Source organism: Dipteris shenzhenensis, chromosome 32, assembly GCF_047967505.1.
Source record: "Dipteris shenzhenensis isolate YYH24624 ecotype China chromosome 32, Dip_SZ_1.0, whole genome shotgun sequence".
In the NCBI taxonomy this organism is placed as follows: Eukaryota; Viridiplantae; Streptophyta; class Polypodiopsida; order Gleicheniales; family Dipteridaceae; genus Dipteris; species Dipteris shenzhenensis.
The window spans coordinates 18,049,510-18,066,912 of NC_141627.1; positions in this window are offsets into that span (position 1 = coordinate 18,049,510).

Genomic DNA, 17,403 nt, shown 5'->3' on the forward strand with positions numbered 1-17,403 from the left:
AGTATGATCTGCATTGGATTTCATGTATCCCAGATGAGCAAAATACTTGTCAATTCTGCTGTACCAACTTCTGGGTGCTTGTTTTAAGCCGTAGAGACTTTTCTTGAGATGGCAAACCTTGTTCTCCTTTCCTGGTTCAACATAACCGGCTGGTTGTTGCATGTAGACTTCCTCGTCTAGATAACCATTGAGAAATGCATTCTTGACATCGAGCTGATACACATTCCATTTACTGAGTGTCGCTAGTGACATCAAGAACCATATGGAATCCATCTTTGCTACTGGAGCATAAGTCTCATCATAATCTTGACCATATTGTTGTGCAAATCCTTTTGCAACTAATCTGGCTTTGTATCTCTGAATACTGCCATCTGGATTGTACTTCACTTTGTATACCCATTTGTTGGCTATGGCCTTCTTTCCTGGTGGAAGGTCGCATAATGCCCAAGTGTTATTTTTATACAAAGCGTCCATTTCTTCATTCATAGCAGTTTTCCATTCGGGCTTGTCTATTGCGTCTTCGAAGTACACTGGCTCTTCTGTAGCCATGATGGTAGTCATAAGAGCATAGTTGGTGGTTTCCACCTGAATTGCTTTGCCTTTCTGAGCATATGTCAATCTGGCTGGTGGTCTGCTTTCCCTAGTAGACCGTCTGAGCTGCTGTGGCGAGGCTGTGGCGCTGCTTGGGGTGTTGCTCTTCTTCATCAACCTGTTTTGTAGATGACTGTGAAGTCGATGCTTCTATCTCCAGTGTAGGTGAGGTTTTCCATTCTGATTCCTCATCAAAGATTACATCTCTGGAGATAATGACTTTGCGGTTGATGGGATCATACAATTTGTATGCTTTGCTTTCTTCATTGTAGCCAACCATGATGCATTTGCGTGACTTCGCATCCGATTTCCTGCGATGATCATCATGTATGTGGGCATATGCTATGCAACCAAATATGCGGAGATGCCCAATGCGTGGCTTGTGTCTAGTGAATGCTTCATAAGGAGTCATACCTTGTATCGGTTCGGTAGGAAGCCGATTAAGCAAGTAGTTAGCTGTAGCTATTGCTTCTGCCCAATACTGATTTGGAAGATGCTTTTCACTAAGCATTGCTCTAGCACTGTCTGCTAAAGTCCCATTCTTCCTTTCAGCTCTTGCATTTTGCTGAGGAGTATCTGCACATGTGAATTGTCTTCGAATGCCGTGATTTTTGCAAAAGTTCATGAATGCTGAAGACATGTATTCACCTCCTCTGTCTCATCTCATGACCTTGATCTTTCTGCCTGTTTGGTTTTCTACCATGGCTTTGAATTCTTGAAATCTGGCAAACACTTCAGATTTCTCTTTCAAAAAGTAGACCCAACAATATCTGCTGTAGTCGGCGATGAAGGTCAAGTAATAAAGTGAACCATTGATGCTGCGGGTCTGAGCATAACCCCATACATCTGTATGAATCAAATCAAGAATACCTCGTGCACGAGAGGTACTTCTGACAAAGTTGGTTCGCTTTTGTTTGCCGAAACAGCATGCTTCGCAAACTTTTCCAAGAAACTATAGCTTCGGAATCCCAATTGCCATATTTTGATTCCTGAGATCTAACAAGTACTTGAAGTTGACATGACCATATCTCTTGTGCCATTTTGCAGATAGTGGCATCTGATGCATTTGAGCTGACATGGCATGCTTATCTGGTACTGTAGCTAGCATCCTGTATAAGCATCCTTCCTTGACACCTTTTGCTACTAGCTGACCTCTTTTGGATTTGTCTCTGATAGTGCATTCATCACCGTCGAAGATGACTTTGTAGTTGTGTTCCGTCATTTGACCTACTGACAAAAGGTTCTTGCTGAGCTTCGGAACATAGAGCACATCTTTGACTAATCCTTTTGTACCAGTGAATTGTTCATAGGGATAATACCTGTTCCTTGAACCAGATTCAGTGTAATGTCTGTTGTGTAGATGACATTCTTTTGACCTTCTAATGGCTTCATTTCTGTGAACCATTCCTGATGATTTGTCATATGAGATGATGCACCGCTGTCGATGTACCAAGGATCCTGTTCCACTTGGTCGACTTGATAGCTATAATCCTCTTTAGGATTGAAATCAGCACCATTGACAGGAAGCAATTCTTCACCCACAACCAGAAATTTGTGACCTCAAAGAACCATAGCACGTCACAAAGCTCAGAGCCTTGTTGACTCGAGGAGAACCTCAGAGAATGAATCTCTCTCAACTCAAAAGTAAACGAGACAGAGAAGGTTGAACCTTAGTCTCTGAGAAACTGAAATGAACCTCTCAAGCATGAACTCTCGTAACAGAATGGAACATGAATAGAATTCAACGGAAACTCTCTCAAAGAACTCAAGAATCTCTCTCTCCATAGATGGAAATTCTTCTCAATGAGAAGGAAATTTCTCTCTTTCAATGAACGGGAATCCTTCACTCAACAGAAGTGAATGGAATGAAAGACTACCTCTCAATCTCTCAATCTCACACTCTCAAGAATCTCAATGTCTGATACCATGACAAAACATGAAGAAGGGAGAGGAGAAGAGTGGAGATGAGGAGAGAGGGCACAGCTAGAGAGCACACCACAAATGACTAACTGTACACTAGAATTAGTTGAAAAAATAGAATACATACAAACCCTTTTAGGGTTAGGGTCTAACCCTTTCCTTTATAGCACTCTATAAGGTTAGTGCTATGCACATATGATCACATGATGGTGCTATGCACACATGATCACATGATGTTGAGCGTGAACTCTCAACATACATATGTACAAGGGATTTGACCATGGCACCACATTGATTAGATGGAGTGTTTAAAAACCAAAATTTGAGATTTTCCTACATCACCTTGTAAAGGATTGATGCATTTCATGATTTTCTACAAAGAAATATAGATTTTGAAGGGGGTAGATGAAGAAATTTGACAACTTTGGCCATTTCAATGTCAATTTTTGGCAAATGTAGGAGGAAATTGATCACGGCGGAGAAGACAAAGTTGGTCGAGATGTCATGGGGTGTCCAAAAATGCAAAAGCCCACCACGGCATGAATTTGGCCATTTGGAGGGTGTCCAAATGGCCGGACACCCTCCAAATGGCCAAATTTGTGCCGTGGTGGGTTTTTGCATTTTTGGACACCCCATGACATCTCAACCAACTTTGTCTTCAGTGCCGCAGTCGCAAATTCCTTCAACATTTGCCAAAAATGGACATTGGAATGGCCCAAATGGTCAAATTCCTTCATCTACCTAATTGAAATCCATGTGTCTTTATAGATGCATCAACTTCCACATAGATAAACATGGAAAAGAAAATATTTACACAGTAACTTAGCAAATGACGGTTGGTCAATATGACAACTTATGTGCCTTGTAGCATAGCTCTGGTAAGACCCTTAGGCAATATATTCTCTATATAATTTCTTGCGCTTTGGAGGAACCTTGTAGGTTGGCTATGTCAATGTAATTTTTAAATTAATCCAGAAGACTTTGATCTTCCACTACATCACTTTGTAAATTTTCATTTTCTTTGTTTATCTTGCCTTTGGAGCCACCTTTCAGGTTGGCTATGTCAATGCAATGTTTGATTTCATATCACTAAATCACCTTGAAATAATTTGATGCATTACATGAGAAAATATATATTTTGAAGAGGAATCTAAAAATTTCATTTTCTATGTTTTCTTAGTCATGGAGGTTGGCTATGTCCATGTATCTTTTATTTTAATTTTTAGGTTTGCTACTATATAACCTTGTAAAGGATTAATGCACTTCATGATTTCCTATGAAGAAATATAGATTTTGAAGAGGTAGATGAAGGAGTTTGACAACTTCGACCATTTTGATGTCCACTTTTGGCAAATGTAGGAGGAATTCGTGACCACGGCGCAGAAGGCAAAGTTGGTCAGGACATCATGGGGTGTCCAAAAATGCACAAACGTCCAGATGGCCAAATTCGTGCCATGGCGGGTTTGTGCATTTTTGGACACCCCATGATGTCCTGACCAACTTTGCCTTCTGCACCATGGGAATTCCTCCTACATTTGCCAAAAATTGTCACCAAATTACCAAACTTGGTTGAGAGTATTATTTTGACTTGGAATATTCATAATATTTTCATAAATTAGTTTTACAAAAATATATATACAAGTAATAGAACTTAATTGCATGGAATATGAAGAGAATAGTAAAATAGCTATAACTTTTGTGCTATAACTCTGAATGCAAAATTTTTTAGTTCAAAATTGAGAGCATGAGTAGCTCTATGATATTTGACTGAAAAGTGACCCTATTTTTCCTCGAATGTTCAAATTCAATGTAGAAGACCTTCAAAAGTCAGTCATAAGTTGAGGGGGTCATAAATTTGTAATTACTTTGGATACAAATGAAGGAAAACGGACAAGTTTGCATCTAAAAGGTTCACCTCTCTACACAACAAACCTAGAGGTGGTGTATTCAATACTGTACAATTCAAAGCAACATTAACTTATATTGAATTAACAACACATTCAAAATTTCAACCATGACTCAATCAAAATTATTGCTTATCACATAGTATCGTGCAAGGAAGAGAATGTGATGAAATGTACATTTTTGTATTATAATCTCTCCATTCAAATACAAAGACTCTTCATAGCCTATACCTCCTCTTTGCTACCTCTAATACATAGAAAAAAGAGGCTTTTGAAATCCCCAAGTAAGATCCTAATACTAGGGTACCAAGCACAAAGTTTTTTACACCATTGCCAATGGGATACAATGCAATAGGGAAAGCCATGTGATGTGGATCACAATGATCAAGATGTCAATACTTTGATGCACTTTAGTAGTTAAGTAGGCCATTCTAAAAATTGGATGTGGAAGACGACAACGTATCCTCCTGCTCGACTAATATAGTACACCAATGAGTGATCTCAAATGCCTCCTGCATCAATTCAACAACCATTACATTAGCAGACCTAGCAAAGCACATTACATTAAAAGACCATAAAATATAAATCAATATATAGGATGCTTACCATCATGGCATTGTCTCCTTTAATGATGCAAGCAAGGCAAACAGGTATAAACTGTAAACTTTAGACATGAAACTTCAGGCATGAAAACTTTGGACACAAAACCACACAATAAAACCATCAATTCTTTTAATGTCCTCCAAGTCATGAAGAAAACCTATGCAAATTCAAAAATGCCCAACCTACAAGTTATGGACAGCCCTGTACTAGTCAAACACATTGTTTGATGTTGCATGAGGGATAAAATGGACATTTTCATGCATTTCTCTAAATTCTTGCCTACTATTTCACCATTTCAAGTAAAGTTAAAGGACCATACATTTCGTTTTCCATGACTAAAAGGTATCCTTGCACATAACTTACAGATAGTCCATTGTCAGTTATATCAAAGATTCCACTACTTCCCACTCGTATGTTAAAATAAGATCTTGTAAAGAAGATAGGCAAGGAAGGTACATAGTCTAAGAAATACATCCTTCCTCTTGGGAAGCTTATGTGGACCCTTGGCAAAACCTTCCATGGCTATCTAGTTAGTCAAACTGTAAGTTCAAGTCATCCAATGCATTTTTCGTGTTCTAGAACATAATAGAGCTCACAATATTGTCAACTTCTATCACTTTCTTCGTGACCATGCCTCTAGAACACACTAGAGCTCACAATATTACCATCTTTGGCCACTTTGGTCACTTTGTTCTTGACCATGCCTCTACAACACACTAGAGCTCACAATATTGCCAGCTTGTGTCACTTTCTTCTTGACCATGCCTCCAAAATGCACGAGCTTATAGCATTACCACCTTGAACACACTATTCAAAAATTTTGGACTTTCTCTCCTGGTTTGGACTTTTTTTTGGAGCATATCCTCTCCACTCAACTTCACTTACTAAGCTCAAAATTTGGGATTTTTAGAGCACTAAATGGGTCACTTATATACAAATATGGCCTTATTAAGCTAAAAAGTCAAGTGGTGACCTCTAATTAAAAAAATATGGCTCAATGAAGCTATAATTCCCAAACTTGTGCATGGTGCCCCCATCCAATAACTATAATAATAATAACAGTAGTCTCCTAACTCCAGTTCAATTTTAACACTATATTGATAAAGTGAAAATATGACACCATATGAAAAGAGTTTGCTGAATTCAACAAATAAGTGGTGTATAGATACACCATTAAAAAAAAAAAAAAGAGTTTGTTGAATTCAATATATAAGTGGTGTATAGATACACCCTTTTTTTGAGAAACAAAGCATACAATACATTATCTTATTGGTGGTGTATAGATACACCATTTGTATGGAAAAAAGCATATAAAACATTATCTTATGCATCTGAATCTCATTCAGAGTCATCAGAGTCATGTAATGTATTTACACTTCATGGGTCAAGTCTTGCCAAATGATGTTTAATATGGACACGACTTGGATTAGGGATTGTGATACATTTTTCAACATTGTATCCATGCTTCTTTTTAAAACTTCGTGTCCTCGATTTCCAGCAATGAATAATGCTATTAACTTCCACCTCTGTTAATCCCTCATTATTTGGAACCCATTCACGTTTCTTTTGCAAGCATCCCTCATAGAGTTGTCTTATTGTATATCTTCTCGAGAGATTTTTCAATGGCTTTGGTTCATACCATATAGCTGTGAATATTATAGGAGTTCCCTTGTCATCCCTTTCTATCTTAGCAACCTTTGCAACCCAAATTGGGCCACCTTGGTCATCCAACTCTGAACTTGGATCAAATGCCCAAATTGCAACAAATAGACCCTCTTCAATCTCATTAGATGGTATAAACTCCGGTAAGGGTTTGTCTCCCTTCTTGCCACAATATTTTCGAGGTAAAAGGCATTCCTCTACTTCCTCCATATCTACTAACATATTTATATCCAAAGGAAAACTTGGTGACCTAGCTTGTTCCGACCAAAAGGATTCACAGTATTCAATGCTCATTAAGTTTTCTTATCTTTTTAAATATTGGATAAGTGCTTTAGTTGATTTAATTGTCTCCAAATTCTTAGTTAATTTCTTTGGATATTTTTGCATCATACTTTGAAGATGTTTAATGAAGGCCTTCAAGCCTTTCATTTCATCTATGTCAAGTGATTTGTTTTTTGCAAGAACAAATCTAGTTTCCTCCAATGGAATTATTCGTTGTAATAAAGCATATGACTCACTCCATAAATGATCTCCATCTACTGAGTAGTGCTTCCATTACATCACTGGAATATTGTTATGCATGTGAAACCAAAAGTAGTGTGGATTTGTGTGTCCTATTAGGGCATCATCTCCTATTTGTAAATGTGGCTCTATGAATGCTCTCCAATCTACCATCCTCTCTAAGATAGCCACATCTGATTCTTCCTTGCGAGACCCTCCAATTTTTTTCCCAATTCAAAATAGCATATCCTCCATTGTCAAAACATCCATTAATTTCAACGCACCAGATATAACACTGAAGATTTGATCTATGTCTTCATGTGTATGGCCGACAAGAAGAAAGCCAACTTCCACTTCTTCAAATATTTTCAAACCAACTAGCATAGAGCATAAAGCAAATATATATTTATTCTTGTTCTCTCTCCAACAATTATCAGCTTGTATTTGTAATGTGTCAGGTAAACATCTGCGAGCATCTCTGACCTTTCTTATTGCTTTCATGATTGATGTAACAACCTGGTTACTATCATGGTAATGCAAACTATCAATCCATACATCACAAAAGATTCGGTATCCATGTACTAATTTACTCCACACAAGTGTGTTTTTAGTCCACGTTTGCCCTCCAATGCCAATGGGATACATCTATATCATGGCAAAGTTGTTGTATTCTAGTCCATGCCATCAATGGTGATGCACATGGACTTATCGACATGTGAAATAGCTTCTTCTCTCCAAGAAGCATACAACTTTCGAGCATCCTGCACATGATGTAAATGGATTGATCGCCATTTAATATATCTTCCTCATTGCTGCTCACATTTACTATGTTCAATGGCATTTTTTAATTCATCACATGTCTTACATTTTGACATCCTTTGCTTTGATGGTGTCTGGACATGGCAAAAATCTCTATGTCAAATTTTGTACAAGGTTGACTGTGAAATCATGCTCTCGTCTCTATCTTGTAAAGCTTTATTAACAGTTTCTAGGATGACCTTCTTTGTCATTTCCAAAGGAAGATGTTGTTGACATTCGACATGTACATCTAGCATTGTTTGTTGAAGATGAGGCTGTGGTAATGCATGGTCTTTAAGAACTTGCTTTAATGTTGCGGTTGCATTTATAGTGCTTCCATGGCATTTAAGCTTATAGGTATTTCCATGAATTGTATGAACCACTTTTTCTTTCACCTTTGCCCAGATGGTCCAGTATGTGCCATGTGATAGTCCAGTTAACCATTTCAGATATCTTGGATTGCAAATGGGTCTCCCATTAACCATGGGTTTCAATCTAGGTTTACAGTGTCTTGTGCTCAAATCTTAATCAGTGCCTTGATGAAGAAAGCATGAAAACTCTTGAAGAAGATAGTTATGTCTATTAGGCACTGTCTTACTCCAAATACCAAGGCGTATGGCTGCACAATCATCTTTTCCAACTTTTCTAATGCAAAGTCTCTTGAAACAAACTCACATAAGCGTCCTTTCCGTATTCTCCTCGGATAACATTACATGTCTCTTTGGTTATGGAATTGATGCCATGATTCTTCGCCTCTTCAGACTCACATACTTTCTTTGTGTAAATAGTGTCTTGCGTTTTCCAGTTGTAAGACCATCAAATCTCGAATCCATTTCCCTTGAATGTTCATCTCTATAATCAAATGCTGTGTGGGCTTGAGAATTATTCGATGCCTTATAATATCTTGGAAATGGCAATCTGGTAGATATGTTCATTGATGTCAATTTGTTGCCAATGCTTCTTGAATTTTATGGTTGAACTCTTTCTCCTTTGTAACTCAAGATTCTCCCATCTATATTCTCTGGCATGGTAGCAACAATATTACGAACAACATGACAAGTCTCAGATTCTTTGCCCCCTTTGGTAACATCATGATCATTGTCACTAATATCATCAATTCCTGTTATTGCATCACTTATCCCATTGATCTTTGAGTGTATTTTTCTTTGTGGTCCCATCTTATTATTCTCAACACAAGACAAGTCTTCTATATCAGTAAGCATGTTTGAGTCACTTGCAACACAGGACAAGTCTTCTATACTAGTGAGCCTGTTCGAGTCACTTGCAACACAGGACAAGTCTTCTATACCAGTGAGCCTATTCGAGTCACTTGCAACATAGGACAAGTCTTCTATACCAATGATCCTCTTTGAGTCACTTGCAACACAAGACAAGTCTTCTATACCAGTGAGTATATTTGAGTCACTTGTAACACAAGAAAACTTTTCTGCATCAACATCTGTTACTATAATGTCATCAATACCTGTGAGCATGCCACTATGATACTCTTGATCACTACTATAGCTTCTTTTCAATTTGGATCCCATTTGTGTTATAGTGCTTTTCTTCTGATAATATTCTGTTGTGTCTTCCATGACATTGAAGGAAACTGTCTTGGGAAAACTTGATTTCAAGAAAGATAACCCCCATTTGCAAGTACTATGAACTTGTAGATGAGCGTAGTATTATGGACGTCTAGATGTGAAGTACTATCCATTGCATTTTGAATGACACCTACACTAGTCAATTCTCTCCACTATACAGAGAAAACTCTGAGCATAGCCCTTAAAGTTGCCAATTGCTAAAACTTCCTTGGAGCAAGATAACATCTCTACTTTTTCCCCCTCAAAACAAGTTTTCTTGATATCTTGAAAGTATGTCTTTGGAACAATTTCATCTTGGTCCCAGAGCATTCTGTGTGCTTGCATATCAAATATGTCACATTGTAAGATATCTCCTAATGTTTCAAAGTCTCCATGTGGATATTTTAAATGCACTTCAGGAATTACAATGTTGGTGATTATCACTACACATCTTCTCTCACCACAACGTTGGAAATGACATACATTCATAGGATCAAGACTATGAATTCATCCAAAAGCCACCACTTCATTCTTCTTATATAACACCACATCCATACCCTCTGTTAGGGTGAATACCTGTTTTATGTACAAAAATAGATTAGCAACTCAAAAAAAGACACAATAAATAATCATTGATCTTATTATTACTTAATAACTTTTATATTAAAACTAGCAGAGAAGGCATTAAACCTGAACCCTACATCATAAACTTTAAACAATTAATACCAAAACATCTTAACCACCATAAATCCTAAACTTTAAACATTTAATCCCTAAACCCTAAAATCCTAAATACTAAATCCTAAACCCTAAACCCAAAACTCTAAATCCTAAACCCTAAATTCTAAATCCTAAATCCTAAATCCTAAACCCTAAACCCTAAACCCTAACCCTAAAATACAACCAAAATTTAATGAATTTTTTTAATTTGTGCAACAGGTTGGATATATCCCCCAACCTATTGCTCAAGCAACAGGTTGGGGTGATATATCCAACCTGTTGCACAAATCAAGAAAATTACAAAAATCAAGAGTTTTCTCGATTTGTGCAATAGATTGGATATACGGTTGGGGGTGCATGCCCAACCTGTTGCTTGAGCAACAGGTTGGGCGATATATCCAACCTGTTCCACAAGTCAAGAATTTTCTTGATTTGTGCAACAGGTTGGATTGAGCAATAAGTTGGGGGATATATCCAACCTGTTGCACAAATCAAGAAAATTCTTGACTTGTGGAATAGGTTGGGGGCTATATCAGCCTATTGCGCAAATCAAGAAAATTCTTTACTTATAGAACAAGTTGTCAATATCCCCCAACATGTTGCTTGAGCAACAAGTTGGGGGATATCCAACCTGTTGCACAAATCAATAATTTTATTGATTTGTGCAACAGGTTCGATATCCCCCAACCTCTTACAACAGGTTGGGAGGTATATCCAATTTATTGCACAAATTAAGGAATTTTCTTGATTTGTGCAACAGGTTGGATATATCCCCCAACTTGTTGCACAAATTAAGAAAATTCTTGACTTGTGGAACAGGTTGGATATATCCCCTAACCTGTTGCTCAAGCAACAGGTTAGAGATGCATCCCTAACCGTATATCCAATCTGTTGCATAAATCAAGAAAATTCTTGATTTATGTAATTTGATTTGTACAACAGGTTGGATATATCCCCCAACCTGTTGCACAAATAAAAAAAATTCATTAAATTTTGGTTGTATTTTAGGGTTAGGGTTTAGGGTTTAGGATTTAGGGTTAGGGTTTAAGGTTAGGGTTTAGGGTTTAGGGTTTAAGAGAAAGGATTTAGGGTTTAGGATTTAGAGTTTAGGATTTATTGTTTAGGAGTCTAGGGTTTAGGAATTAAATGTTTAAAGTTTAAGATTTACGGTGGTTAAAATGTTTTGGTATTAATTGTTTAAAGTTTATCCAACCAACCATATATTCAATCTATTGCACAAATCAAGAAAATTCTTGATTTGTGCAACAGGTTGGATATCTCCAATACTAGGTACGATCCTTTGCAAAGGCTTTATATTAAGTAATCATAAGTCTATCTAGTTAAAGTATCATACTTATTAGGGACAAGCACATAGGCTAAAAGCACAATTCATATTTTCTTACATTCATGCTGCATGGAGTATCAAAAGAAATGAAGAAGTATGTGATAAGAAATATTCATCAGAAATATGTATTCCATATCATGGATTCATACCATGGATATCTGGTGGTTGCTAAAGTAGAAAAATGATATGGATTCAATGATACTATAGTTTTGTACAAAGCCTTAAGGCTTTTGCAAAGTATTACATATTGTAACAAAGATAAGCAAGTATGCTAAACCTCTTCCAGATTCTATGGTTTTAAATACCTACCTTACAAATACATTATCTAATTCTTCATTCTTTATTCTAAGTATTATACACATGGAAGAAAAGCATACATGCTAAAAGTACTTGTGTAAATTTTAATATTTTCTTATTTTTTAAATTAATTCAATTCTTTGATTGAATACGTTTTTAAAATTTAAAGGTTATTAGTATATAATATACATAATTTTAAATGTTATTAATGTATAATATTAATAATTTATATATTTATTTAAATTTATACAATAATTACATTATATTTATATTAGTTTTTAAGTTAATAATGTATATTTTTTATTAAAACTAAAATTTAATATCTAGTTAATTGCAAGAAGAATATTATAGAGATTTTTCATATTAAGAACTACCTTACAAATGCATTCACTAATTCTTCATTGTTTTAAGCATAAGTATTATATAAAGCACATATGCTAGAAGACTTCTCATTCAAAAATATTTTCATTCTTATGTTTTTTTAATTAATGTATTTATATATATATTTTTTATATTAATTTATAGATTAACAATATATATTTTTAGCAAAATTATATTTTAATATTAGTTAATAAAAATTTATTATATTATGGAGCAAAAATACTATAAATGGATTTCTTATATTAATAAAGTGTCATGAGGAGTTTTTGGAGAGATTTATGGTTAAATTTTATTTTGAAGTTCTTGCGTACACAATAGGTAGACAGGTTTAAGTGGTTTTGATGTTGAGAGAGAAATTTGTAATAGATTTTTTTCCAATTTATTTTTTTTAAAAAATTATTGCGTGCCCAATAGGCTGAGAGAGTTTGAGGTTGAGAGAAATTTATGACAATAGGTTATGAGAGTTTAAGGTAAAGAGAGAAATTTGTGGGAAAAAAGATTTAATGCAAAAGATGGTTTTTTGAAGTTGTTGCGTACACAATAAGTTTTTGAGAAAAGACTCGGATTTGAAAAAAAATTCAAATTTATAAAAACTTGATTCTTAGAAGTTCTTGCATACACAATAGGTTGGAAATGAACTCACCTCTTGCAACATTTTGAAAATTTTGAGAATTCTGCAACAGGTTGACGAGAGGAGAGAAGCGTGGAGTGTGAAAGAATGAACTTTGAATGAAAGAGAGAATGAAGAATGTTCTACTTATAGTGAACCTAAAAGAACTAAAAAAACCTAAAAAACTAAAAAAAGTTGACTGTACCTAAAAGCTACCCATTTCCTATAAAACTCTACTTCTCCTCATTCTCTCTCACAACTTTCCTAGAGCTCCCACCCAGATACTCCCTCCCTCCCTCCCTTCCCTTTCCCTCTCCTCCCTCCCCTACCTTCCCCTCTTCTATCACTTCCCATCCCCTCTCCTCCCGCTTCCTCTCTCCCTTCCTCCCTCCCTCCTTCCACTTCCCCCTTCCCCTCTCCTCCCTTCCCCTCACCTCCTCCTCTTTTCCCCTGTCCTCTCCCTTCTCTCGCTTGCCCTTCCCCTCCCTTCCCCTCTCCTCCCCTCCCTTCCTCCCTTCCCCTCTCCTCCTGCTTCCCCCTCCCCTCCCCTCCTTTCCTCCCTCCCCTCCCCTCCCTTCCCCTCTCCTCCTGCTTCCCCTCCCCTCTTCTCTCGCTTTGCCTCCCCTCCCCTCCCCTCCTTTCCTCCCTCTCCTCCCACTTCCCCTCCCCTCTTCTCCCGCTTCCCCCTTTGAGCGGTGAGGAGGAGGTGTTGGGAGGGGAGGGGTGGGAGCGGGGTGGGGAGGGGAGGCGAGAGGGGAGGGGCGGGGCAGGGAGGGGAGGGGCGAGAGGGGAGCGGAGGGGTGAGGCAGGGAGGGGAGGGGCGAGAGGGCAGGGACGGGGCAGGAGAGGCGAGAGGGGAGGGGAGGGGCAAGAGGGGAGGGGCGATGGGAGGGCCGAGGAGGGGAGGCGAGAGGGGAGGGCCGGGGAGGGGAGAGGGGAGGAGGGGGGGATTAACCCCCTCAACCTCTTGCGTGTGCAACAGGTGGGGGGTTTAATCCCCCCCTCTCCCCTCTCCTCCCCTCCCCTCCCCTCTCGCCCCTCGCCTCCCCGCCACGGGACCTCCCACGACAGGGAGGCGCTAGGGGGTGCGGGGAGGGGAGGTGAGAGGGGGTGGCACGGAGGGGATGCGAGAGGCGGGGGGAGGGGTGGGGGGGAGGCGAGAGGGGGGGAGAGGAGGCGAGGGGCGGGGAGGGGAGGCGAGAGGGGGGAGGGGAGGCGAGAGGGGGCGGCGTGGAGGGGAGGCAAGAGGCGAGGGGAGGGGTGGGAGGGGGGGCGAGAGGGGGGGGAGGGGCGGGGGGAGGGGAGGGGAAGGGAGGCGAGGGGCAGGGGAAGGGAAGGGGAGGCGAGAGGTGGGGGGAGGGGAGGCAAGAGGGGGGAGGGGCCGGGGGGGAGGGGAGGCGGGGGGGGAGTGGTAAGGGGAGGGGTAGGGGGAGGCGAGAGGGGGGGGAGGGGTGGGGGGAGGGGTGGGGGGGAGGCAAGGGGCGGGGGGCAGGGCGATGAGAGGGGGGGTGGGGGGGAGGGATGGGGGGAGGAGGCGAGAGGGGGGGAGGGCGGGAAGGAGGACGGGAGGGGTGGCGAGGAGAGGGAAGGGGAGGCGAGAGGGGCAGGGAGGAGAGTGGAGGGGAGACAGGAGGGGAGGGGAGAGGCGAGGAGGTAGGAGGAGAGGGGAGGGGCAGACAAATGGGAGAGGAGGGGAGGGGAGGGCGGGCGATTAACCCCCCAACCTATTGTGCATGCAATAGGTTGGGGAGTTAATCCCCTCCTCTCCTTAAGTGGGGGTTCTTCGAGGCTTTGAAAAACTAAAAAAATAAATTTAATTAATTTAATTTTTAAAAAATTAAAAAAAATGAAAAATAAATTAAAATTTAAATATATAGATATATAAATAAATAAAATAAAAATTAAAAAATGAAATAAAAATTTTAAAAAATTAAATTAAATTCTTTTATCTATGTTTATAAAATATTTTGAATTAAATAGTTTATGTAAAAAAATATTAGATTAAAAAATAGTATCTAGAAATATAAAAAAATATTTTTTAAAATATATTTAAACATTTAAAAATTCAATTAATTTTTAATATTTAAATATTTAATTAGCGATTTTTTTAATATTTTGAGTTTGAAAATCATTGTTATTCTCATTTTCTGTTTTTGATTGCTTTGCAAAAAACTATGGCTTTGAGTTTTGGTTCCAAGGTGTCTTTCAAATATCTTGAACATGCTTGGTATTTTATGGAGCGCAAATCAAAGTATTTTTTGGTGATCACTGCCGAGAATGTGTCAAGCGTGAAATATTCTCCAGAGGCAGTAAGAAATGGTGGCATGGTCTCGACCATCAACATTAAAGAAAACAATGTGATAGAAGTTGTGTGCAAAGGGAAGAATGACGATGTGGTCTACAAGTTACGAGTTATGCATAAGCACTTCTTGAATCCCTTACCAGATTCAATTGATGGATCCCAAGAATTACTTAGTGCCTTGGAAGCATTGAAGAAAATGTGGAATGCATTTCCAAGTGGTGGTGCTGTACCTTCAGCAGCAGTAAGTATGCCATCTATAACATGTAACCCTCAAGTTGTACCACCAATATCTGTGGTGATAGCTATGGTATCTTTGACAAGAGTAACTACAATATCTGTAGTAGTAACTACAGTATCTCCAATTGTACCTACACCATCGACTCTTGCAACTACAGGAACAAGGAGTGATCATGGAGTAGATTCAAGTTCCACAACTATTCCCAGAAAGAGAGCAAAAATAACTCCTACTCCATGTGTAGATCATTCAAGTGCAAGTTATTTAAAACCAGGTGAAAAATTGGATAGTGATGATCAGGAGGATCCGCAAGAAGAAGATACAAGTCTTGCAAACTTTTCTATAAGTGTGGCGGACTTATATCCTCTAGAGGATAAGGGGTACATTTGGGGATTTTCACAATTCAGTGTGGCCACAATGCTTATTGATCGAGCTTCATTGTTCACAAATCAAAGAAAGCTAGATAAGACATTTGCACGCAAATTGTATGAAGATATGAGGAAAATAAGAACTCCAGTTGCTACTAATATCACTCTTTGTCTTATGGCGTTTAAGAGACTTCAAGAAGATGATCCTACATCGCCTGATGTCACATTTCAAAAGCGCATGGACTTTCTTGATGCTTTTGAGAACTTTAGAAGGAGTGACTTTGTTCGTGGAGAGTCTTTGTACCAAAGATGATATGGGACTGACATCGAGAAGAGATACATGCTGGCAAAGAATAGATTCTTGGAAAGATGGAGGTTTGAGCCCATTGATGGGCAACACTTTTGTGAAGCTTGCAGGATCGCCCTTGATGAGGGAAGAAAAGGAAACTTGCCACAGATTGAGTGGATGGAAAAGTTTCAATGGGTCATTTGTCATGTACTATGCATATTTAACGATGACTCGAAGTACATTCTAGAATCAGAAAGGCTGAATTTTGCTCCATTTAGGTTGAAAAAAAGCTCTTCTCTTTCTGAGATCCTGATAAAGGCAAGGGAGTTATGGGTGGGCTGTGGAAAGCCACAAACAGTGAAGGGTAGGAGACCTACATCTGAGTACTTAGTAAAGAGGACTCGGTTCTATAGATGCTTGAAAGGTGTTGTAAGCAATACGCAAGGTATACCAAGTAATAAGGTTGAGGCAAAGGATCTGAACACCGCCATTGCAAGATAAAGGGATGTTACTTGCATTGTCTTCCATGAGGACTCAGTGTTTTAGAGCATGGTGGATGTTTGCCAAGCATATGAAACAGGAAAGATATCCTTTGAGGCACCAGATCACACTACAACTCAGAGGAAAGAAATAATGAAACCGGTGTCTATTGTTTAGTGGAGAGCATTAAGGTTTGTTCTAGATGCAATAACAGAAGAAGTATGCAAGAAGATCCTAAGCGGTGACTGCTTCTTTGGAAATAAGAGCAAGCATAGCAACTTGGATGAAGTGGTCACCCGAATGATTCAAAGTGAGGCTGCTCTCTCGGCCCTATTGTTTTTATTGAAATCTGATGATGAGTTAGTTGGCAAGTCAATTAATGTGGATAAGAAGAAAGCACTTAGCCTAGGTTAACTCCTTAAAAAGACATGGGCTAGAAAGTGGTTGGCTTCAATGGATGCAGATGCCACACCAACAAAGGATCTAAGAGCTAAAATGCCAAAGATTGTTGAGACAGAATATATGGACATCAAGAAAAAGGCCTTGCAGTCCACTGCCCAAGTAGAGCAATTGGTGGTTTAGATTATGGTTCTCCATTTAGCTTCTCCTATGATATCTTGCTATCAAAGAATGATACAAATTTTGCACACATCAATGGCATTGATACAGAGCATTTCATAACAATGAGCGGTCATGCTTGGGAGAAGCCATGTGTATTTTTCATAGATGAATTGCAAGACCTTGCAGTGTCATGGATAGTTAAACTTGTGCGGTTTATCATAGAAGGTCCTATGGCAGATAAGAAAAGATTAAC